This window comes from Acromyrmex echinatior, chromosome 15, assembly GCF_024713525.1.
Source record: "Acromyrmex echinatior isolate Ae372 chromosome 15, ASM2471352v2, whole genome shotgun sequence".
NCBI classification, from domain to species: Eukaryota; Metazoa; Arthropoda; class Insecta; order Hymenoptera; family Formicidae; genus Acromyrmex; species Acromyrmex echinatior.
The window spans coordinates 5,635,638-5,660,369 of record NC_141866.1 but is presented as its reverse complement, the minus strand read 5'-3'; the positions used below and the strand labels follow the sequence as shown (position 1 = coordinate 5,660,369).

The 24,732-nt window shown below is 36.0% G+C and overlaps 1 protein-coding gene and 1 long non-coding RNA gene across 2 annotated transcripts in view; both read right to left on the bottom strand.

The window, feature by feature from the left end:
* Positions 1 to 24,732, bottom strand: part of LOC105151550 (protein Wnt-4) — a 52,792-nt gene that overhangs the window by 16,982 nt on the left and 11,078 nt on the right. The gene's annotated exons all lie outside the window — the stretch shown is intronic.
* Positions 4,362 to 7,803, bottom strand: LOC147907221 (uncharacterized). Its single transcript, XR_015547588.1, has 2 exons — positions 7,764 to 7,803; positions 4,362 to 7,703 (listed from the first exon to the last, which is right to left on the bottom strand). It is a non-coding gene; the product is annotated as an uncharacterized LOC147907221 (long non-coding RNA).

Here is a 24,732-nt window from a genome sequence, read left to right as displayed (position 1 = left end):
CAACGAGGACATTCATTCTGCAAAAGTGCTCGTTATTTATCCGTCCTCTTTTCGCGTCTTGATTCGCGTAAACAAATGTGCGAGCGTGCAGTGTGTCAGTAAGAGATTGCTTCCGCCAGGCAAACTGCCTCCAAGTTCGTGACAAGGAAACGTTGGCAACGGTCCCTGTGCTTGATGAGCCTTCGGACATGTAGAAAAGCTTAAAATATGAGACGTATATTTTTTCATACATACTTCACCGTAGTTTTAAGCTTTCGGGCTTAATCCACGAGATATACCATATGTCTAATCAACATTCTCAATCTCTTGGACACATCGATAAAATGTATAGAAAAGAGAAAAATATTAAAAATTTCGTGTTTTGTAATATTAAAATCATTTCACGATTGAATGAAATTTAAGGAGTCATATTTTGGGAGTCGATTTTCGGAAATCTAGGTGCATTGCAGAAGAATAAAAAGCCCAAGTGCCTGACACCTATAGACACTGGAAATAAAGCGTATTTTACATCGCTACATTATTTATTGAAAAATCCGTCAGACGTCGTCACCGATAAAAATATCGTTTCGATAAATCTCTCTTGCACGCGGTACATCAATCTGGCTTACGTTCTCCGACTCAATACGGATATCCTCATAGCCGTAGTGCGAAAACAGCCCTCCCCCATGTTGGTTCAGGCTTTCGTTGTGCCGGGTTAAGGGTCGTTCACGCGTGAAACAAGGAGCCGGCGAGTGCCCGGGCAGGATCTTAACGCTCGGTTAGACAAATGTTGTCGGATACCACGATGGTTACATTAGCATATTGCGCCGCACCATGCGATTTGCATTTCAGGATACTCGGTGAAATGGTAGGGGAAACGGAAGGGAAGTGGGAGATATACCCGCGTTTTCCAACTATTGGTGTATTGTCGAAAGTTAATGGGATATGTTACGTGACGCACGATTATATGACCGATCGTTGAACTCGTCATTCGGAGTCGCATTCATCAGTGAGAAGAATTACGACTGCAAAACCGACATTTTGCTTGTCAGCTCGACAAACGAAGTGTAATGTCGTGATATCATTTTTATAGACGTTTAACACACCTAAGAGAAACATAAAAACACTTTAACACATAAAAATAACAAGTAACTTTGGATCTTTTCTTTCTCTCTTAGTCTATGGGAAACCAACCCTCTTGGTTTTGGATATAATCCTTTTTCTCAGGAAGAAATATAACTTGACTTCGCGAAAATGTACGTTGGGACGCACTGCCTCACAAAAGGAAGACGAACGTTGACGCGAGGAAAACGCTGTAACGAGCGCTGTAAGCGAGTAATTAACGTTGGGAAACCAGAGTAGTCACACCATAGTTACACGTGACGAGGCGCCACGCACGCTTGATCTGCAGCGTCCGTATGATAGACGCTGCAGCCGGCTGAAAATAAATCAAAGCATTCTCGTAAAGCGCTTTGCATAGAGGCCTTCATTTCAAAGCAAAGAAGAAGAAAATGTCAGCAATCTTCCATAAATATCCCATCTCTGCGTACCTCTCTCCAGCTATGTTCAAAAATAGTCGAGTATCCGAATACGTCTCTATAAGTATTCACCATAAATATCAATTTGATATGAACTCCGATACTTCCCAATCGTATTATACGCTGCTCTTTATTAATATCCCGTATCATCGTGGCTATATAAATTCATACATGTTATAAATACTAATCTTTTGCTCACTTTTATTTACATAAATTATCTATTATAATAATTTATCATCATAATGTTAATAATTTATTATTTATGAGATAATCTATTAAAATATAGATAGTAATTATAATATCTAATTATACTTATTAATATATAATAATATTTTTATATTATTTTTCAAAAAATCACGAAGTAGTTTTTTATGTTAAATTTGGTAAAATTGTACAGCTGAAAAAATAAAATTAGTGATTATAGATAACTATATTTGTTGTAATAATACAGTAATTTGTTAAAATAAAGAAGATAATTTTCTATGAAAATCAAGTCAATATATAAATCAAAATTTTTAACAAAACATGATGCTGGCTAAAATGGCATGTACTTTTATTGCTGTAATGAAAACTTGTTACATTAGCAATTTTCATTGTAACAAAGAATTAACTGAATTAGCATACTCTGATCATTGTTTCCTTTATTGAAGACAGACATTGGTTCCTTTATTGAATCATCAAGTCTTTCTAATTACAAATGTCGAATTTACGCAGCGAGCTATAACTTTCCTGAATCACAATTTTGTTCATATTTGGATTTGCTTTTCAATCTCCATCTGCTATACACATATTTACATCACATGTGTTTGCAGTAAATTTTTATTGATTGGCAGAGCATTTCTGAAAGTCCTGTGTTTTTCTCTCAAGGTTTTAATTTTACTTTTTTTTTTTTTCCCGGGATGATCGCGAACAGCGGGAGCATTTCCGCCCGTACATATACATTTTACCACTCGTCTCGAACGTACGTTTGCTATTTCTGATCTACGCATGACGACGTCGGTACGTCGATCTCTTCGGTTGCGTCAGAAGCGGTCATGGCGGCGATATGTAACCACCGGTATTCGCGCGTCCACGCCGTGTGGGTGCCAAGGCATCGAGGGCGTCGCGATTCATCGCGTGCGCGATGAAAGAGTCGTCGTCTTGTTGGTGGTCGTTAATTCTTGTCGCACGTCCTACCGCTTTGATCACGCGAGTATGCTAATTGCCACTCGCCGCCCACTCGCCACGAGATAGACAGGGAACGCGAGATGAAGAGCGAGAGACAAGAAGAGGGGAAAAAGAAAAGTCGAATGAAACGGAGAAGAAAGGAAATGAAAGAGCGTGAAGTAAAGAAGGATATCATTACGTGCTGTGACACTATCGCGTATTTATGAATGAACGACGAGTAGATCAGCTTCAAATTGGAGAACATTGCAATTTATTTCAAATGAGATGTAATGTTTATGATAATTAAAACCATCGAAGATAAAGTCAATTTGAATTTTGAGAACGTAAAGTTCTTTAAAAACAAAACGAATTTCTTTATAAAATCGCGTTTTTTTTCTGTCTGAAGAGGGTCTTCATTTTCAATTGTTTAAAACTCGAAAATTATTTAAGCTTTAAAATCCTAATTAAAGAAATTAAATTAATCAGTAAGTCATTAATATCATTATTCGAAAAAGAATCGGGTTTATATAAATTGAAATTCTAGTTGACAAATGGACATTAGAACTTTCTGGTTGAATCTATTAGAATTCTAATTTATTAAAATAACCAGAATTCTAATTGATATCATCAAAATGGTTCGTTTCTTTTCAACCAAAATATTTTCTCAGTCATAGATTACAATATATGTCTTATGTATGCAGTACAGAATAAAGCAAAATAAGGTATAATATCACGTATACTATTATGGAGCGTTTATACTGGCCATAAACTGTTAATTTATGCCGTAACCTGCAGTAAAGTTTAACACAATAATTTCAATATTTTCGTTCATAATGACTGCTGGATGCATGTAACTTATGTTATAACCATAAAGTTAACTCAAATTTAACTTTTACAACAAACGTAAATCTGCGTAAATCCTTGTATTGAATTTATCGGTTACGGCATAAATTAACAGTTTATGATCAGTATAAACACTCCTTTAAATATCAAAGAAGCAATATTAATCTAATTCCTTGAGCTAAATAACATTTTGTTATTTTTCACTTTTATGTGTGTCAAAACCAGGATTGGAAAGGATAATTTTTTTTTAAGAACGAAACATGTTTTTTTGTAAACATGTTTTAATATCTCATACATTCTTTAAATAGTTATAAAAAATGCATTTAAACCATGTTTGAAACATGATTTTTATCAACTCTGATTAAAATGTAAATCAACCCATTTCTGTGTGTTAGTTTCAAACTAAACTATGTCGATATTAATATATGCACTTGTGAATAATAAACTAAATTTGATAAAACGACATATCGAGTAGAAAGAAACAGTGACAACCTATAGAAATAATTAAAAATCCCTTAAATTATGTGAATATAATTTGACATTATGAATTCAACAGCGTAGATTATCATTCAGAGATGTGGCATTGACATTATGAAGGAGAAATTATCGCATGCGCGTTTCTCTATCCATAGATAAAAAGGTTCGTCTTTTTTGCGTAAATGATAAATTTTCATCGAGATCACTCTGTCGAGAAGTAAAAGATCGTGGCTTTGGTACTCTCGACCAGCCATGTATACACGATTTCGACGTGAGACACAACGACACAACGTATACAGCGGCTGACACAGTATTTATTTTGTCCCGCGTGTGTCGCCGTATGTGAGACCACCATTCATACCTCGTCGCCTCTCTCTCTTTCTCTCTTTCTCTCTCTCTCTCTCTCTACTCGCGGTATATGCTCGTGTATACCTTCGCTAAGAAGACAATTATCTCACAGGCATGGCTCGCCTGTGGCGGCGCGCTTTGTGCCATGGTCGCGGTCTCTCGTCGCGTTCCTCAAATCTCCGAAACCATTTCGTCGGTACGAGGCCCATTATTGTCTTATGAGACTTACACAAACTGTATATACGATAGGCTGGGGCCAAGCCCGAGCTCGTCTATCGAAGAGTCTTTCGCGTGGGAAATTGTAAGTGATACTGTCACGCGTAAATCGCTCTGGCCACAGAATTTCAAAAATATCGCACAGATAACTGGCTATATAAATTATATAAAATAAAATAAAAAGATCTCTGTTAAATCAGAATAAAATTTCTTTTATAACAAATTCGATTGAATGCACTCCACTACGCACTAGTGCACATTAAAATCATCGTACACAAATTGACGTCAAAATGTGTATATAAATGTAAAAACAAGTTAAACTGTGTAAATTTTCAATGTACTTTATTGTCCTGTAGATGAAATGTACTTTTTTCAAAATATTTCTCTTTTATATTCCATACAATAATTTTAACATGCACCAATGCAGACTAAGTGCTTCCAACCGAATTTGCTACATGGAAAGAATGATTTTGTTGAAGTACCTATAAAAGTTAGCTAGATATAAATCTGAAAATAATTAGAACTTTTAAATATGATAAGCAATGCTGCAAAATATTTTGACATTCTTGCAATTAATTTAAACATCCCGCATAATTATTTTAATAGCCCGACAAAATAATTTTCAGATCTCTAACTATAAAATTTTTAGGTACTTCAGCAAAATCATTCTTGTCGTGTTGTAAATCGTAATGCCCGATATATAAAGTCTGAATTTCTTTGCGAAAGTTCGCGTAGCGGGATTTTTACGACAGGAGGATCCATTCGTGAAGAATTTACGGCTGTATTCCAAATTGACTGCCAGTACTGAAAATCTATAGTGCACGTAACGTACACTATAGATTTTCAGCGCTGGTAGTAAATTTGGAATACAGTCTATATCATTCGGTCTCAGAATTGTTCGGATTGCTGAAAGATGTTCGCGGTAATCTTCAGGCGTTCGCGAGCACGAAATCGTGGCCACGTCCTACCTTCGATGTGCAGTTTTTTGTTTGCCTGCCGGGTAGGATCAAAGGGCGACGTACAAGTACGCTGAGAATAATCGCGGACAAACGGGAAAATAACTTTCGCGGATACAGCCGTGCTCGATAAATCTTCGTCGACTTACTCGAATAAAATGTAAACGTAAAGTAGAATAATATAATATCGTAAATCACATACACGTGTGACGATTTGAGGTTCAAAGAGGTCCGAAGCGGAGAGGACTTTGAAATTGAACGGTCCCTACGAATAGCGCGCGAAATCATGTGTATCGCAATATTTATCGTACGTTTTGCTGCCAGCCGTTCGTAAACATGCATCGTTAGATCATACAAATATCGTGTACAAGCGATGTGTGCCAATTCCATTCAGAGGTCCATTAAGATGTCCTAAATATGAATTCTGTGATAAATTCGGTTGTTGTCCAACAAATACTCTATTGTGTCACGATATTTTTCATTTAGGTATCTTCTGTTTATATATATATATTTTTTTTTTAAGAATTTTTTTTTTTTTTTCACAATGCAGCGAGAGGTTTGAAGAAATCAATAATAATGCTAGAATCTAATAATTTGCACTTTCAAGATACAAAAAATAATATTTTCTAGAGTCTTTTTTTCCTGTCGTAAATAAATAATTGAAATCAATACGGAGCATTTTCCAGTCTACTTTCAGGCTGATATTGCAGGAATGCATTAATAAAAAGAAACAAAAAAAAAAGAACGCAACAGAGATCGAACCAGAGAATCCGAAGCTAAAAGCCCAAGAGAACAAGAATGCGCAACGAACGAAAGGCAACACGGCGAGAGAGACTTTCGGCTGAGACGTAAACATAGATACGCGGTCCATTGAGCCCCCCCTTGAGCCGGTACAACATGAGAAAGTCTGATTAGCTCTTTCGTTTCTTATTGGAAAACTTTCATTGCGGCTATGTCGTCGCGTCGCGTCGCGTCGGGGAGGCAAGAGCCACCGGGAGAAATTCCATCTCAACGGAAGCGGCTCAATTTAGCAGAAAATTCTTTATGCTTTCTCCCAATTACCTCGGTGTTTACCCTCTAAACCGGCCTCCACTCTTACCCACCCGTTTCTCCCTTACGTATGGATTTTCCGCTTATTAAGCCATTGTCTTGCGTGTTCCATGACCCGAGAATCTGGCCAATCTGGGCCCGCAAAATCGTGAGATCGTGGCATTATAATTTCTTGCTACTTCACAAACGAGAGAATGAAAGAAGAAACGCGAGAATTACATCGCATTTGATTCAATGATGAAAAAGGAAAAATTAAAATTTTAACTTAATTAACTCTAATCTAATTTTTACATATATAACGAGTATTTCAATTCAAAATTATTATTAACTACATATTATTGATTTATTCTACAATTTATTATACAGTATTTGACATTATTGCAAGATTTATTCAATATTTTGTAAAAAAAATAAAGAGAAAAAAATAGAAAAAAAATAGATTTTTCAATCGCAGAAAATTTATCTTTTTAAATTTTTTTAAAGTGAAATCTCACTCTAAAGAGTGAAAATTGAGCCAATCTTGAAAAAGAATGAGTTCTTTAAGAATGAGATTTTAGTCTTCAGAGTGAGATTCACTTTAAAAATTTTAGAGAGTAATGTGAGCTTCATTTTCTCGTTGGAAGTTAATATAGTAGTCACTTCAGGTAACTACTCCCAGGTTAATAATTAGAAACAGACATTTTTTACAGTACAGTAGGTATTCTCAAATTGTTTTTTTACAAAAGTTACACGAAATGGAGCTAATGTGACTGAAATCATCACGTGATCATAACTTGAAAGAAATTTCGTTAAAGACAAGACTAAGCGATATAATAAAATTAAATGAAATAAAAATTGAAAAAAAAATAGATAAAATAAAAACACATATAAAAAATAAGAGCATAAAAAACCACAGCACAAGTTATAGTTTGTGATATTTAATTATTATTACATTCATTAAAACATTAAACGTTTCGGCCACAATCTGGCCATCTTCAGTAATTCAATAATATTCTTAAAACGCAGAGTTACATCTAATTGACATTAAATTCAACAGTCGAGAGTTGTAATTAAATAAACATGTTCTTTTGTATGTGAAGATGCTTCATGCAGTAATGTTACACGGTCAATTGTCATATCAAGAAAAGTGTAGAACAAGAATTTCCTGATTCTAATAAAATTGTATATATTAAAATCTTCTAGTCAGAATATAAAGAAAAAGAATCATTACCTGTTTTACAGCAAAAAAACCAAACGATGAATCTCGAAAAAGAAATATTCGAGATTCATCGTTTGGTTTTTTTGCTGTAAAACAGGTAATGATTCTTTTTCTTTATATTCTGACTAGAAGATTTTAATATATACAATTTTATTTAGAATCAGGAAATTCTTGTTCTACACTTTTCTTGATATGACAATTGACCGTGTAACATTACTGCATGAAGCATCTTCACATACAAAAGAACATGTTTATTTAATTACAACTCTCGACTGTTGAATTTAATGTCAACTAGATGTAACTCTGCGTTTTAAGAATATTATTGAATTACTGAAGATGGCCAGATTGTGGCCGAAACGTTTAATGTTTTAATGAATGTAATAATAATTAAATATCACAAACTATAACTTGTGCTGTGGTTTTTTATGCTCTTATTTTTTATATGTGTTAATATTAGAACCACGTTAGTTTCAAGATAAAATAAAAATTATAAATTTGTGACAAAAGCAGTGTCTTTCGTAAATCCTTGCGTAGGAAGAATCCGCCATTGAGTTTACAGTGGCTGAACAGATTCATTTCGAGACATCGTGCTACATGCTACATCGTCGCTTGTGTTCTACCCGAGATTCTACCTAAGACGCAAGACGCGATAGATATACGTTCTCGAAATAAAAATCCTTGCCTCGAGATGCGTAAACGCACAGCAGCATCGCACGCTTCGAGCGAACGCCCTCGCGCTTTGGCCGCATCACTTCAAAGACAAGATTTTTCGGAAGCGCGCCGTACGTTATCTTTGACGGTCAGCTTCGGACGAGTCAGGGAGAACGCGAAGAACGGATGCACGACCGGATGTGTATTCCGCGTGCAGCTTTTTCTTTTTTCCTTTTTCTTTGTTAAAGCAGAAGAATTGCTGTAGGCAGCAAGTTCGTTCTATTCTCTATAGTTATATAATATTCTCTATAGCTCGTAATTTAAGAAAAAGGAGCGTCGTTCGTTTCATAAAGACAAGGCTTTATTCCTATAACCGCATCAGTAGAATTACTTTATGAATTTTTCACAGCATCGCTGCGGCATTTCATATAACGGTAATACTCGACAATAAAATTTGATCTTTTTTTATATTGCAAATGTGATAGACATTTCCAATGTATTTTTATCTGCTGTGTGCGAACACGAATTCGTTGTTTGGATTATTTAGCACTTGTAAGAAAAATGACGTCTAAGATGCAAAATACGACGATCTTTATGATGTTGTGGCAACAAATTTTATCTCTAAATTTCGTTAATATTACATGAAAGTATCAACTTTCAGCTTTAAAATGTATTTTGGTGCATTTCAATATAATTTTTCGTTTTCGAGATATATTAATTTAAAGGTAACTCTTTTCCTATGTAATAATGCATGTATTATATGGGAAAAGAGCTATTTTCAAATAATAACTAATATATTTCAGAAACGAAAAATAATATCGAAATGAATCAAAATGTATTTTAAAGCTAAAAGTTACATCGTAAATTTTTATATCTTTTTGACGAAATTTTTCTCAAAATTGTGTCATGACAGCCAAATTTGGCCAACAAATTCGTTTTCAACAAGCAGCAAATTATATCGAAAATGACTATTCATACTCCTATTATAAAACGATTGGACTATTGGACAATAATATCATTTAATTTATGTATTAAACCCAAATTTTTCAAACTTACAATTAGTATATCATGACTAAAAACTAGAACTAAAATTTATTTTTATTGATACATTTGCTATCAATAAAAATATCGAAAAATTAATAAGAATCAATAGTTTTAGTACAGATACAATTTCAGTGTAATCAGTTGATCAGGGTAATCAGACGTGCGCGCGAGCATGATATAAGACTTATTTTTTAATATAAAAAAACAATACATGCAAAATCGTGGAATTTGCACCATGTTATTTCGTGCACGAGTATTATGATCCATTTCTTATATCGTGGTAATTCGTGATCGCGTATGCACCGAGCAGCCTACTTTATGAGTTACTCTTTCGGCATACAATAGATTCAGGCTATCGATTTCTACATTATATAATTTCTGTGTCTAGTAAAACAGAGTTTCTCAGGCTGCGTGTGTAATTTACGTTCTCAAACATGACATTTTACTTATACGAGAAATTAAAAAAATATAAATAGAATAAGCGAATTAAACGTGAAAAATATCGTAGCAAATTGAATGTACGTTACATATTGCGACATATATTGGGAAAGAATATATTCAAAGCGACTGTAGATCATTCTTTCGTAAGTATCGGTATCCTTTGAACAATGGCCCTTCACGTGCTTCTCGAGACTTATCGTATCGGTCGATCATTCGCTCGATTACGCTTGATCGCTTTCGTCCAAGGATCGATTTCATGTAACACACACAGAGAGCTATTATTTATAAAATTGTTGATCTGAATTATTTGGAAAAAGAACACTTTATATAGATATTATCAATACTACCGGTATCAAAGACTAAGAAAAATAAATTTTATCAAGAAATTGTATGAGAGATACAGACTCCAAGATAAATAAATTGGAAATGAAAATTCCAAGCATCTATATTACAATTTTATTTTTGGAATTTAGAAATATATTTTGCAAGAAAGTCTTGTGTAAACGATTTACAGACCACTGTAAACTAAGTTTATAGCTTACTTCAGATAAAAATAAGAATCATTTATTTTCTTGTAAAAGCTTCTTGAAAAAGCTTGTTAGAAAATATCTTTTATATCATTAGCGGGTTTAATATCTTTCAAAAAATATTTGTACTATTTAAGTTCGTTTAAGTATCTTTATCATTATCTAAGATTTAACATCGAGTTGCGATTATGTCCGTTTCTACCAATGTAGATTAACTTTAATCTCGATTTAACTTACTTTTTATCTTCTTCTAGTTCTAAGAATAGTGCCCATTTCTACCAATGTAGAACTAACTTTAATCTTCAACTTGTTCTTCATCTTTTTATAATACTTAGAATTAGATAAAGAAGAGTTTGTTGAACCGAGATTACTCAGATAAAGAGTAAATTAACCCGAGATTAAAGTTAATCTATTAGATGTTGGAATTAATTCGTAGCGTTTTACAAGAGATGGGAAGTGATGGGAAGTACTTTTATTAATGCATTTTTTAATGCTCATGTGAAATAAATAACATTCTTTCATTAAAAACGCTACGAATTAATTCCAACACCTAATACATTTTGATGGAAATAAGCCGGAATACTTGATCTCGAACTCGTGTTAGACGAAACGAAACTTAGATTCAGACGGCCGCAAGTTCGGTCCTAAATCTAGGCTATGTTGATGGAGTCATAATTTTATCAGTAGATTTTTCTGCGCGTGCGACTAAACGTGTCGCACGAAAGTTGTAGACGAAGCGTGACTCGGTCATACGAGTAAGAACAACGTATTTTGTGTGACGATGAGGAAGGGGGCAACAGTCGAGGTCACGCAGCTCTGGTGCTCGGTGGAGACGCGGCATTTTATGGTGAACGCGTTTTATTGCTCACGGCTGCTGGCCGCGGCCGAGTAGTCGGCGACGTTCAAAGGCTGAGGCGGAACAGTAAAGGCTAGTTTAACGGTGCTAACAGCAACCACAACACGAAATGTATTACTATACCACACTGACGCGATCCCTGCCGCTCCCTTTACTTTACGCTGTTCGCGCTCTCCTCCCCCTCGAACCCCCTCCCCGCGCCCAGACCGTGCGTTAGGGTTCCACCTGACATCCCTGTCGATAGTGTGATAATTTACAGCTATACGTGAGTTTAATTAAATTTTCCAGTCGAGACAATCGGTCGGCTGCGACTGACCGGCGCGCGGCGCCCGCGTGCGTTTCGCGGGAGAAAATAGGAGAAAAGAACAAATCAGAGGCTAATTCGCAGATAATTTCTGAAAAGAAAACTAAGCTGTCGAATGGATGCGAAATTATTACAAAATTGTCCATTTAAAGCATTTCTTTTAATGTATTCTCTGGAGGCTCTTGCCTATTATATTCATCGTATATAGGATGCATCTTGGATGATTGTGACGTCAGAACGAGAAAGATACATAAAGGAAATTGTTGCACTATACATTAAAATGTGAATATTTTTTAATAAAATATCACTTGCAATTGTTAGAATAGATTTGTGAAATATATTGAAAACTTCTCTTGTGTTTCGATAATCTACAATAAATAAAACTATTTGAAATTGTATTATGCCTCAGAAAACAAAACAAATGACAGCTGTCAAATTGATATAAATATGATTTGTCTATTCTGAAATAAATGGAAAGTCTTCGATATATTTTATAAGTGTACTCTATCAAATGCAAATATTGTTTTATTGAAAAATATTTTTATTTAATATATTTTTTAAGAATATTCCGTTATGTGTTTTCTCACTTCTCTGATGTCATCAACTTAAAGATCCGTCGTCTTAAAAATTCTAAATAATATTTCTTTAAAAAATTAAAACTTATAGTTACCTATATAAAAATTTATTAATTTTTATTACAATTATTAAATTTTTTCTTTAAAATTCTATTAATATTATTAGTAAATAAAAATAAAATATATTTTTAAAATTAATTATAGATTATCTTATAATTTATTTGTGCTCACGATGCTAGAAATCGTTCCGAGATTTCTTGGACAGAGAAAGAATTAACAAATCACATTGTAACCATTCGATTACATGATTCATTACCAATGTAATTGATTAATTCTTTCTTCGTATGAGATCTCGGATTGATTTCTGGTATTATGGACACAAGCTTTTAAATCTAATGTAAGATGTACATATATAGGGAAATACACGATATATTATTTTTCCACTTTTTCGGAATAAAGAAGCAGAAAATCGATTCCTACGTAACACATTTTATTCAAAAGACATTCTAGGAACTATATCCTATATCCTTAGGATGTACAGAACATCCTCTTGATGTCTTTAAAACTCAAACTTTAATCTCATTGAAGATTTGTGCTGTATGGAATTTTAAGACTGCGTTCAAGAACTTCATCCCAGGATGAACCCAGGTTTCATTTTATTTTTGTTAACAATTATCGGTGAACAACAGCAATAAAATAATTCGAATTCCTGAACACATTCCTTCCTAAACACCTCTTTGACCGAAATAAAGGACAAAATAAAATCCAGCGCAATCTCGAAAATGTCCGTACAGGAAGCGGGTTTAGAGCTTATAAATAGACGCGCGGGCGACTGCCTGGCAAGGATTAAAATTGATTTCATGTTTATGAGATGTTGCGGATATCTTTCTGCGCGATCCCTTTCTGCGTTGGAACGTCGCGGCGTTCCAAGAGAAGCCCATCGCGAAAGAGAAGACGAGAGAAAGAAAAGGAGAAGGACTTATCTTTCCGAAAATAGCCGCGATTTAATGTGTGCTTGCTTTAATGTGTGCCGCGCTGTCGTTAAGGTACCGCCAAATTAAGGTGGCACGCAATGGGAACACCGTGCCAGGATAATTCACCTCCTTTAAGTTAATTTTTCATAATATTCGACGGTTATCCCGAATGAGAAGCAGGCTTGTAAGACGCGATATTATATTATCTAACAATATTTTTTTAACCCCGGTCGTTCACCGACAGTCTGCGATAACACGGGAATTACCCAATTACTTAAAAAAAAAAAATATTCGAAGAAACACAGACAATTCCCGGAGGAATGAAATTAAGATTGCATACGAGAGATATGATAAAAGCTTTATAAATGGGACCCCATTAAAAGTGTTTGGGACAACGGAAGATATCGGAGATAAATGGACGTGCGGGATTCTGAGAAAAGCCGTAAAGTCTATCTGAATTTTTCTTAAATTTTTATGTATAATAACGAGATAATACGTACTTTGTATGAATCCGTTCGATTGTACGACACATTGTGATTGTTAAAAAATTTTCGAGAAAATTGTAGCGTCTTCCTGTGGGAGGAGTGGGGGAGGGGGATCGTAAATTCTGCTGGGAAGCAACTTCCGTAATATTTGCAAGCGGGACAATAGAGAGATCGTAAGTTTCCCGAGAGAGTTTCACGAGATAGATCAGATAGCTAAGTCAAGGATACGTGTGCCAAACAAGTCTTGTCGTTTCTCGAGCTCCTATTAATATTGTATCTTCTTAGCATCGCGCCGCGCATCATTTTCGGGTGAATCCATAAATTATTCTCTTCTTATCCTATCCAAATGTCGTGAGATAAGGCGCGCCCGACGATCGATTTCCTGATGGATAGATATAATTTCGCGGACTGGACTAGATTCTATCGGCGAGCGGCTTTTCCGCAAAATGTAGGCATATGTCGATGCGGCGAAATCGCGGCGAATTTTTGCTGGCAAGATGAATCGATCGATCCGGACGTTCACTTTCGGTTCTTTCTCCTCTCTTTTATTTAGTAGCCGCGCCTCGTTGTTTCGTTCTCTCGCTCCGATTTTCATTTCGGTGCCTCCCTTCGCATCTCCGATAGATGGAATCGCGTTCCTCCCTTTTTCTAGCACCGACGCGACGACGGAGCGAGCGAGCGCACGCTAAGCTGAAAGAAGCCAATCTCAGAAATGAATATGACTGCTGCAAAATTCACAGAACAATCCGCGGGATGTTGAATGCGACTTGTTTGTCTGTTTGTTTACACGCCTAGTTCCGGTCTCATCTATATGCACACGCATCACTAGTAGCTCGTACCGCGCGCGAAACCGACGCAGGATACGCGTCGCGTTAACTTCTCGTTCGTTTCGGCGAAAAAACACACATTCTTCGCATTCTCGCGTAGTTCTTTCTGGCCAAATAAGTAATAAAGGCGTTACGAGGATTCCACACAGTCACTTGGGAACTGAAAATGTCCGACGAATGGAACGGAGAGTAAAGGGCTGAAGGACGGAGAACGTCGTTGCGTTATATGGTCGCGTACTGCGCTGCACTGAGAGAAAAATTAAAACATTTTTAATAATTGTGACTATAATTACTTATAATGTTATGATAATTATAATCATATAGTTATTTTTTGTTTTCAACTATGTATTGTTAATAAAACTATACATATATATATAATATAAATTAATTCTTAAAGACTCCTTAATGATACAAAATGGTTGGATATAACAGGACAATAGGAGTCACGGTAATTCTTGTGCAAACCAATACGGTTAGCAAAATGACTTTATTAATAATTAATCCTCTTACATTTCGGCTCACTTTTGAGCCATCCTCAGAGACAACATAATGTTGTAATTGCAAAAAATTTTTTATTAATTATTATGCTTGATTCTTATTGCCCTGTTATATCCAACATATATATAATTACATTATATACATATAATTATTATTACTAACATTATAGCAGTAATAATCACAATTATAGTAACACGTTATAAATAGCAATTTCTTTCTCATTGTACACGTGTATTATTTTTCCTCACAACGAGAACATTTTTTACCAAAGAGAATTGAGAATTGAGCCGTTATTTAGATTACCTTCATTATACTTTCTTTTGAATTTAATTATTATTCTTCAGATATATATAATATCATACTAAAATCATTGCATTTGCATTGCTACGTATTCTTAATAAATAATGATAATGATACAAAGTAAAGAAGAGAAACTTAAATGAAAACAAAAAGGAGATAAATCTGAAATTCAAACAGATACGTATATAAAAATTTCATGAATATCTAGATCCCTTAAGGACTGCGTACGTAATATTGTGTACAACAGCGCTCGAGAACTGGCAGCACTCCGGCAAATTCGGTCGGAATTGAAAGAGCGCCGTGATATCAACGGGAATATTGTGGTTAGAAGAGGCTAGGAAGCCAAGAGAAACAACCAAACGAAGCAGAGAGAGCGGATCTTTTCGTTCTAGAGAACAGTCTGCGTGAGTGTGCCGGAAGTGGCCCGAAGAGATTATTCGAAGAGAGGATATGTAAAGGGAAACGAATAAAATTTTCAACCGTTCGAATGACGAATAACGAAAAAAACGATGAGGGTATTGGCGAATACAACTGATGGTAGCGGGAGCATCCATTGGTCGGCCTGGCTGAAAAAGGGTTGGATTTTCGAGAGAACATCACGGTGTAAAGGGTGGAGCACTCGAGCACGCTTGAGCGTCGATGTAGCGTGCGTGTTACGCAAAACAGAATGAGAGAACGAGAGAAAGGACGAGAGAGTTTGAGAAGGGGGCAAGGGGACGATCCCGGAAAAGAAGTGAAAAAAGAGAGCAGAGAGAAAGATAGAGAGAGAGAGAGAGAGAAAGAAATAAAAAAAAAAGAAAGAGAATACACGCGTGTGCACGCTCAGCTTTCTCCGCTCGAGTACACTTGAGCTACGAAACCAGCCTCGAGCTTGTTTCCCACAAGTTTCCTCGAAAGCTTGTTAGCGAGATTCGCCATTTTTCCCACCCCCGCTGCTGCTCTTCTCTTCTTTCTATGTTCCGTGTACCTCCCGCCCTTATACGCCGCCTCCATCGTGGTGCCCCTTTTCTACGAGAAACTGGCTTCTGACAAAAGATCGACCGGGAAGATCGAGCCACCGGCAAATCGAGAGTGCTCTCCATTTCGTGTCTCCCTTCCATCTATAGCTCTCTGCCCGCATTACGCCCTAGTTATCACGATTCGTCCTCGCCCCGTCTACCTCATTTTTTTCCCTTCATATCGATACCACGGAAAATGCCGGTAGCGACGATGAGAAGGAAGGATCGCGTAGAACGCGGCAGGAAAACCGGACGGGAGTTGTTTGTTTTTTGTTCCCGCACTGCCTTCTCTGCGCCTCTTTCCATTTCTTCATGTTTCCTCTATCCGTTCGAGACTAGATTAGAAGAAGCCGCGAAGCATAATCGCTTTAGCCGGACCTGAGCGGATTACACCTTTACTTATCTAAGGGAATGGAGATTGATCTTTCAGAATTCCAGTGATGAGATGGGGTTCTTCTATATTATATATATATATATATGTATAAAACGTATATGATAATTATATTCATTGGCTAACAAAGTAAAAAACAGCAGTTGACTTGGCTGATTTCGTTAAAATAGTTAAGATAAAGCTCTTTTTTATTTGAAAACCTTTCTTCGATCCTGAAAATATAAATCAGAATAATTTTTGATACATTACATGTAAACAAATAATGAACTCAAAAAAAAAAATGTATATATATATATACAAGAATATTTTACACTAACATTGTTTCTATATTTTTATACTTTGAATAAAAATTAATACAACTCATAGATAAACTTATCAGACGTGTTTAATTATATTGTTAAAATTTTTATATTACAGCATTAGTACAAATAAGCTATGTTCGCAATTTAAAAAAATTTCTCATTCACTAAATAATTAAAAGAAATTAATAAGCGCTTTTTTAATCGTTTGAAATCGTTTCAAAATCTTTTAAAAGAAAATACATACAATGTGGAAGTTATTCCAGCCGAAACTCGTAAATGGATCCAGTTTTCCAAGTTCCTTTTTTAATTCAAATTATCGGACCGTCATTAAATGCTTCGTGCAACACTAAAACAACAAATTGCTTCTCGTTAAGGAGCTTCGCTACAGAATATCACGATCTTTCTCAGGTACTCAACAATAAGTACCTACTGCGGCAGGTGCAAAAACTTTGTTTAGTAATCATTGCTTCTTGCGAGTAGAATTTACGAGCGTTTACGAGAGAATGGCCATCCGACAGATGTTTCAATATAAATTTTGTGACCGATTTAAAGCTTAGCGCGGTAGTGATGTATAGCGGGGAACACGACGGAGAGCGCGCGCGTCTTAATGGAGTTTGCGCGATTGCCGTCTCGCTTCGAGAGAGTTTTAATAGCTACGGGCGTTACGAGATGTTATTACCGAACGGAGAAATACCACGGCGGCGCGCAAGTCAGGTATAATTAATTGATCTCGCGTTCATGCCCCGATGCGACTTGATGCTCCGGCAGAAACGAGTAATTAAGTAACACGTAATTATCGATCTGGTTACGCGCGCCCGATAAGCAATTGCAAACGATGAAACGGCACGATGCGAAAGAAATCCTTCAACAGTCGCGAAACTGCCGATGAATTAATAAACTTAATTGGGAGAAATGCGTAGATTGCGCCAGTTTCTTTCTTTTCTTTTCTTTTTTTTTTTTTTTAACAATAAAACTCACAAACGTTCACCTTTCGCGCGTTTGTATCCATCCGTTAATTATCGCGAGTCCTAGTCAAAAGATATTTTATCTTATGTAACGCTCATCTCGTTTTCCGAACAGAATATCTCATTTTTTTTGACACAATAATGTGTTAAAAGGCAAGGTGACTACGGAGACCCTAGAGAGACATATTCGCTTCTATTCACCTGCTCGCATTCGATATATACATATACGTGCCCAAACATAGGGAATACGTGGGTGCGTAGCATCTGTAAGGACACCGCCGCCCATCATCGACATCATTACATCTCGAGGAAAGAGGGTGTCTACTAACTTATCCATTAATATTAAAGATCCGGGGTTCGACGTAGCGGTATTGCACAACGCAGCTATGACTTTGAGACGGAGTTCGGATAGGGCATTTAACATTTATTATTGACAATTAAAGTTCGCGACCAGATGTATCGCTCGTTCAGCCACAGTTTTCTCGTACTTTTGAATGATTATCGAGAGCCAAACTTTGGATATTTAATGAATTGCTAATTTTAATTATTTATTGCATATTTTATATATCATTATTTATTGTACAACGCGATTTAATATTTATTATATAATATTATATAGACGAACCTTGATAGCTAATATTTTTTAATGAATTTCCAGTTCAAGTAAACTGCGCGTCAATTATTTGTTGCTCTTGACACAGTTCTAAATTGAAGCTGGAGTACGTACTTACGTAATGTACCACACATTAAATTAACAAGCAATTTAATTACTGATGCTAATGAACATTTTCAAAACACTAAAGAATTTTCATAAAAATATTATTAAGTACCAAGATTCATTTTGACAAACTATGTAACCTTTTTTGTTTATTTGTTGAACATTTTTTATTGCTTTTTATTTATTATTGTTTATTATTTATTATGCAAGTATTTCCAGGTTAAACCGCCATGTCCAAAATATATGAATTTAATTCAAAATAAATAAAATTTTCCTCTGAGGTTTTTCTTCGTGTTTAAGAGATTTTAACTTCTCAAGTTATACAGAATATACAGAACTATAGGAATGAGTAATATCGAAATAATCTTAGTTTATCCCCTTTATTGCTTCTCAATAATTAAAATGGAATTATTAAACGTTTTGTTCAAAGTGATGGCTTCCAGTCCTGAGACGAACATTTTATCTATCTATGAGAGGACAAGTGACAAGTGACTGACACTGTCCGTCCATATTTCTTCCGTACACTTGCATTATTCTCCGTTTTAATGATTGAAGAGGTCATTAATGAGGACTTCATACACTTTTTACTTCAGAACAAATAAAACCAAGAGATATTACGACATTATTCATTCCTATACTTCTGTAAGTTTTGAAAAGTCAGTATCTCTTAAACAAAGCGAGTAACATTCCAGAGAAAAATTTTGTTTGAAAAATTTGTTTTGAAATCCTAAATTCACATATTTTAAATTTTGCGATTTAATCGGGAACACCTTGTATATTTTACACATTAATTTATTTCTTCATCATGACTTGTATCGCGAAGCATTGATCATGCAGATCAAGTTCACACGATTAACAAGAAAATTAGATGTTAATCACCTAATTGTCAATTGTCAATTAACTTACGTCATTTGTGTTATCATTAGCCTTCATTCGGAAGATAGAAAATATTCTGATTATTTACCTGGACGCAGATTTAAAAAAGAAACGCGTGAGAGTAACGGAAATATTTTGACTTCACAAAGTACCGGACCATCGAGCGCTCGATCCGCACGAATAAATCGTCAATACAGATTAAAAAATGTCTCGTGTATTTGGCAGGTGGTTAAGCACTAGTCGGATATATACTGCGTGCGTATATAGTATACGCGTCCGACGATGCAGCACGTGGGCCACGATCTTTTCGAAATAATTTAGGGGACGGAATCCCCATGCGCACGCATGTACACGCATCTGTACGGAGTTATTTATGATGGATTAGACCGGGATTTAAGCCACGACTAATTTATGTCAGGCCACGGGATTGCGACTCTCAACGATTTTCTCTCCCTCCCTCCTCCCTCCCATCCTCCCCGGTACCTACAATTACGTGGCTCTCGTGATTTGCGTGCTCTCGTTAAGACAAAACGCATCGGATAAATATTAATTCAGACGCGATATGAGGCGGCCTGTCTGGAGTACTGACCTCGGAATCGCGTGAAGAAAAGTTTGCGCCGTAGGGTTTCGCATTGAGCCTTAAAGTTTCGCGATAAGATCCCGTTAATTTATCGTTAAAATTATCGCTGCAGCTTATAAAAATGAGAAATTACCTTATTATTCATAATTTACTGACTTATTTAACTCATATATCGGTTAACTACTCTTTTGATTTATCGTTAGAAATACGTTTATTTAATTTGCTAAAACCTGACTGTATCTCATGAGAGAACAAGAGAAATAATTTGAGATTATTAATTTTGAGAAAATCGTGTATGTTATCAGCTAAGAAAATAAACTTTGTTATTTTATTTAAAATAAATCCACATGAGTGGAATTATTTGACCAGGCGGTTCTTCATACCTACTAATATTGTGAATTTATACAACTGCTAGTTCAAGCTTTATAAGTTAATTAAAAATTCGAAATATATAATTACTTCAAGATGCAATGAAACAATAAATCTTTTATTACAGAGAATATCGTTATAGTTTTATACTCGATTGTTTTGGTAAAAGAGTTATTTGAAAATAAATGTCGAAGATCAATGTTACTTCACGTGTTCTCATCTGGAGTACTGAATTTATTTTAAAAGCGCGCGACCTGGAACCTTTTGCTGTCTTGAAAAAAGAGAGAATTTCTAAACATATCTTTCTTGGACTCAGATATGTGAGAGACGAAGGCAGAGAATCATTACAATAATATTTCATGCCTAAAAGAATAAGGAGAATGCTGCGACCCATTCTTCGCTCACTTCCTTTTCTTTCCTTTCCTTTCTTTTCCCATTTTACTCTGTCCCATCCGGATCAATGACTCCGTGCGCGTTTCATTTTTATTCCGTCCTCTAGCTATCGCTACCCCATTGCCCTCCCACTCTCCCTCCTCCCCCGCAGCTACTCACCCCTTCTGCGGCCCTATACGTCCCGATATCTCTTCGGCCATAAATTACACTCCTCCTTTTATTTACACGAGCACCGAACTTAAGTAACTAGATCCGAAGTTCACATCGAGGGGTTAAACGCCCACGGTATTCTCCTTCAGTACGGCTACGATACGCGGCGAGTAGTGGACCTACCCCTCTCGTCTACTCTCATTCCGAGCAGATGCAATTGCGTCGTCCCGCGGGGGTGAGAGAGCGTGTCGCACAGCCGGACCAAGGGGTCCAATAATGGCGACTTGAATAATACAGGAACAGAGAGAGAAAGACAGAAGCAGAGAGAGAGAGAGAGAGAGAGAAGCTCTCAACTGAGACTACTGCTTGCGGAGTCAAATCATTGTCGCCGCCATGTTCCTTCTATTCGTGCGAAATTTCGTACGTATCTATATTATCGCGATGCACTTTCCACCAAATTGGGGAGACTAGGGAATTCGATCGAAAATTCGAAGTAGGTGTCTCACTCGGACAGATATCTCGTTCGCATTGTGAATTTCGAAACTTTGTACCGCGATAATATTGATCTGAGAAGTTCTCTGAAACGAAGATCCAATAATCGATAAATATTTACGGAAATTTCGATCGAAGATGAATGGAGAATGGCGCAAACGGTGCATAATTTGGAGCGCAGAGCTTCGAACGCGCTTATTACAGAGTTTCAATAATACATATCTTTTTATCGAAACAATTTGTAATTTTGCAGTTTCTTAGGCATACGAAATAAATAAAGAAACTAATTGAATTTTACTACTGGGAGCAAATAATTTCATTTTTCGCAATAATTCATACATCTTCCCATTTCGACTTTCGGTGATTTTTTTCTGATTATCACATTTCTTTTATAGATATTTATTGCGATTTTTTAAAAAAAGAAATAATAAAGTAATAACATTGCACATCTGCCGTTTAACTTTAAATTGGATATTAATATAGAATAAATGACCTCTTTTGTAAATAAATCCTTAAAAAAAGTTGAAATAACGCAAACAATTGCATAGTATTCTACGACTTGGTTGCAATAACGTCGCGTTAATCGCGACTAAAATTTCGCGAATAAGGAGACGAATAAGGTGAACAAGGGAACAAAGGGAAGAGACACTGGGGAAGACTCGTTAGACTCTGAATGATCTATAGGCCAAGATAAACCACGCGTTCAACAAGTGTGCGTCGCCGATAGTCTATCTATAGTCTGCAGTACGGCGCGAGGCATACATGCGGAACGTCTGACATTTTTCCAATATTTCGAAGAGCAACGCCCGCGATTTCGATCATTAGACGCCGCGAAATTGTCTCGGAACTCGAAAGTTACGGTTAGAGGAAATCCATCTGATTTTGCGCAAAATTGCGGGAGTGCGCGGTCGCACCTACGAGCAGGAGTTGTAAATGTTGTGGCGACTATTGAAACGCTCGACATTCCCCGATATTTATCAATCCAATACATCAATCGCGCCATGCCTTCCGGGCACTGTACATTCTATAGAGCCGCGGGTCGACCGCGAGCTAACAAGGTTATTGTTCCTTGATGAATATGAACATTTGCGCGGTTAATTACGTGCGCCGCAAAAAAATGTTACTGGCATACGGGAACAATGAGAGCGCGATCGCAACAGCGAGTGCAAATAACGAACCAGCCGCGTACAACCCAAGGAAAAAAAATGCGCCGAGTAAGAGAAACGTTATTGTGTAAAAAAAAATCGCCGAACGCTCTCTCGACTCCCGCAGTTGTAAAAAAACTGATTTTTAACTGGCAAGTACTTTTGATAAAGGAATTCGCAATAACGATGCTTGTAATGCAATTTTCTTTTTTTTTTTCACTATATAATGTTTCAGCATGCTTCAAAATAATTTGATAGATTAAATTTGTTATTTAAAATATTAGGTAAAAATTGACCAATAAAATTAGACATACATGAATGGAAAATGCCACATTCAGTCAAAGCGATTCGTCTATTTCTTATGAATTCATATATAATTTCCAGTTCAAATTAACTGTACGCCGATTATTCATCGATCTTGATCACTTGGTCTTAAAGGAGTGATATCACAAATTAAATTGACAAGCAATTTAATATTGATGCTAATAAGTATTTTTAAAAAACAAAAAAATATCATGTCTGTTACTAAGAAAAATGTGTTTGTCTACTTTATTAATTTTTTTCTATTTAAGTAATAGGTATTTTTAACGAAGAATATTTATTAATAATCTTAAAATATACGTATTATAAATTTTAGAAAAATTCATTGTTATGTACTCTAAACAAGAATTTATTTTCTTTCAAAGAATATTATAAAATTGATTGAAAGAACGATTTTATATATACCTAATAAGCAAATCGAATTTGTTTTATTTAATAACTTTGATTGAGATATTAAACTTTTACTAGAGAGAGAATATATTTTGGATAAGAAATAAATTTTATTGCAGATGTGAACTTTTGAAATACTTAAAATAAATACAGTAGAAAAAAAATGTAATGCAAAACTATTTAGTTGAGGCATTTTTTGACAGCAATGAAATATTTTGTTTTTACGGCAAACATACTTGTTTTTGCAAAATAGATTTTCTGCTTTGTAAATAACAAAAATATTTGTTTATAACTAAATCATTTAATTCGCATAAAATTATAGTTTTATTTGGTACATTTTAATCAAAAATTTTTATTCGGTTTATTTCAATCAAATTTTTATCGTTGCAATAAAATTTTGGTTCATAGAACAAAACATTTTTCTCGGTGTATTACTTATAAGTATTTTTCTACGTGTAAATGATTTATTACGAAAAATATTACCTCAACCGGGATTTAAACTCAGATCTTCTAAATTCTGTACGTGCATCCAATTCTACCTAGTTTGTTATTTACTTCCTTTCAAATTACATCATTTGTCAATCTCTGAATCGATTTGACTCCGGATATACGGTATTGTTGAGTAGATCAGTGCATCGAGGCTGATCGTGCATCTCGAGAAAAAAAAAACCAAAATTCTCACGTAATGAAATCGTTCTGGAAAATTGCAAAGTGGACGAGTACAAAAGAATAAGAGAGACAGAGAGGAAAAGAATGGGGGTTGAATGTGTGGAAAAAGAGAGAAGAGGCGGAGGACTAAAAGCAAAGTATCCCTGTATAGTCTAACCTGGCCTCTTCGTTATGACAATATATCTCAGGCTCCAGGGAAACATTGCCGAAGGAGTCCTGAAGGCATGTTACCAAAGCTCGCGGCGGCTTCCTTTGTCGGAGATTCTTCGAGCGAGAGGAAGAGATGGCCAGCAGGACGAGGGGTCAGGAAAGATGCAGCTTCACTCTTTCTTCTCGGCCTCTGTTACTCTTTCCCCTTTCTTCTCCTTCTCCTTTCTCTCTCTCTCTCTCTCTCTCTCTCTCTCTCTCTCTCTCTCTCTCTCTCTCTCACGCGCGCATCTCGACGTAAAACGAAAAATACTAAACAAAACAGGATGCTATTAGGTTTTTGCCGCGCGCCATTGAAGCCTCCGTGCGGTGGTCCGATGATTCTTCAGGCTTCCGACGCACCGCGAGGTTATTATTATCGCGCCACGAGGATTCGGAGGTACCCTCTCGATCACTCGAAGGTTTCGCAGAAAAATTCATCTTACGTAACGCAAGCGTTACCGCGAGTCCAACGCGGGAAAATAGATTTCAACGGGGGACGGATTTTATAGGCGCGATCGGTACCGGCGCGAATTCCGAACGAAACGATCGAA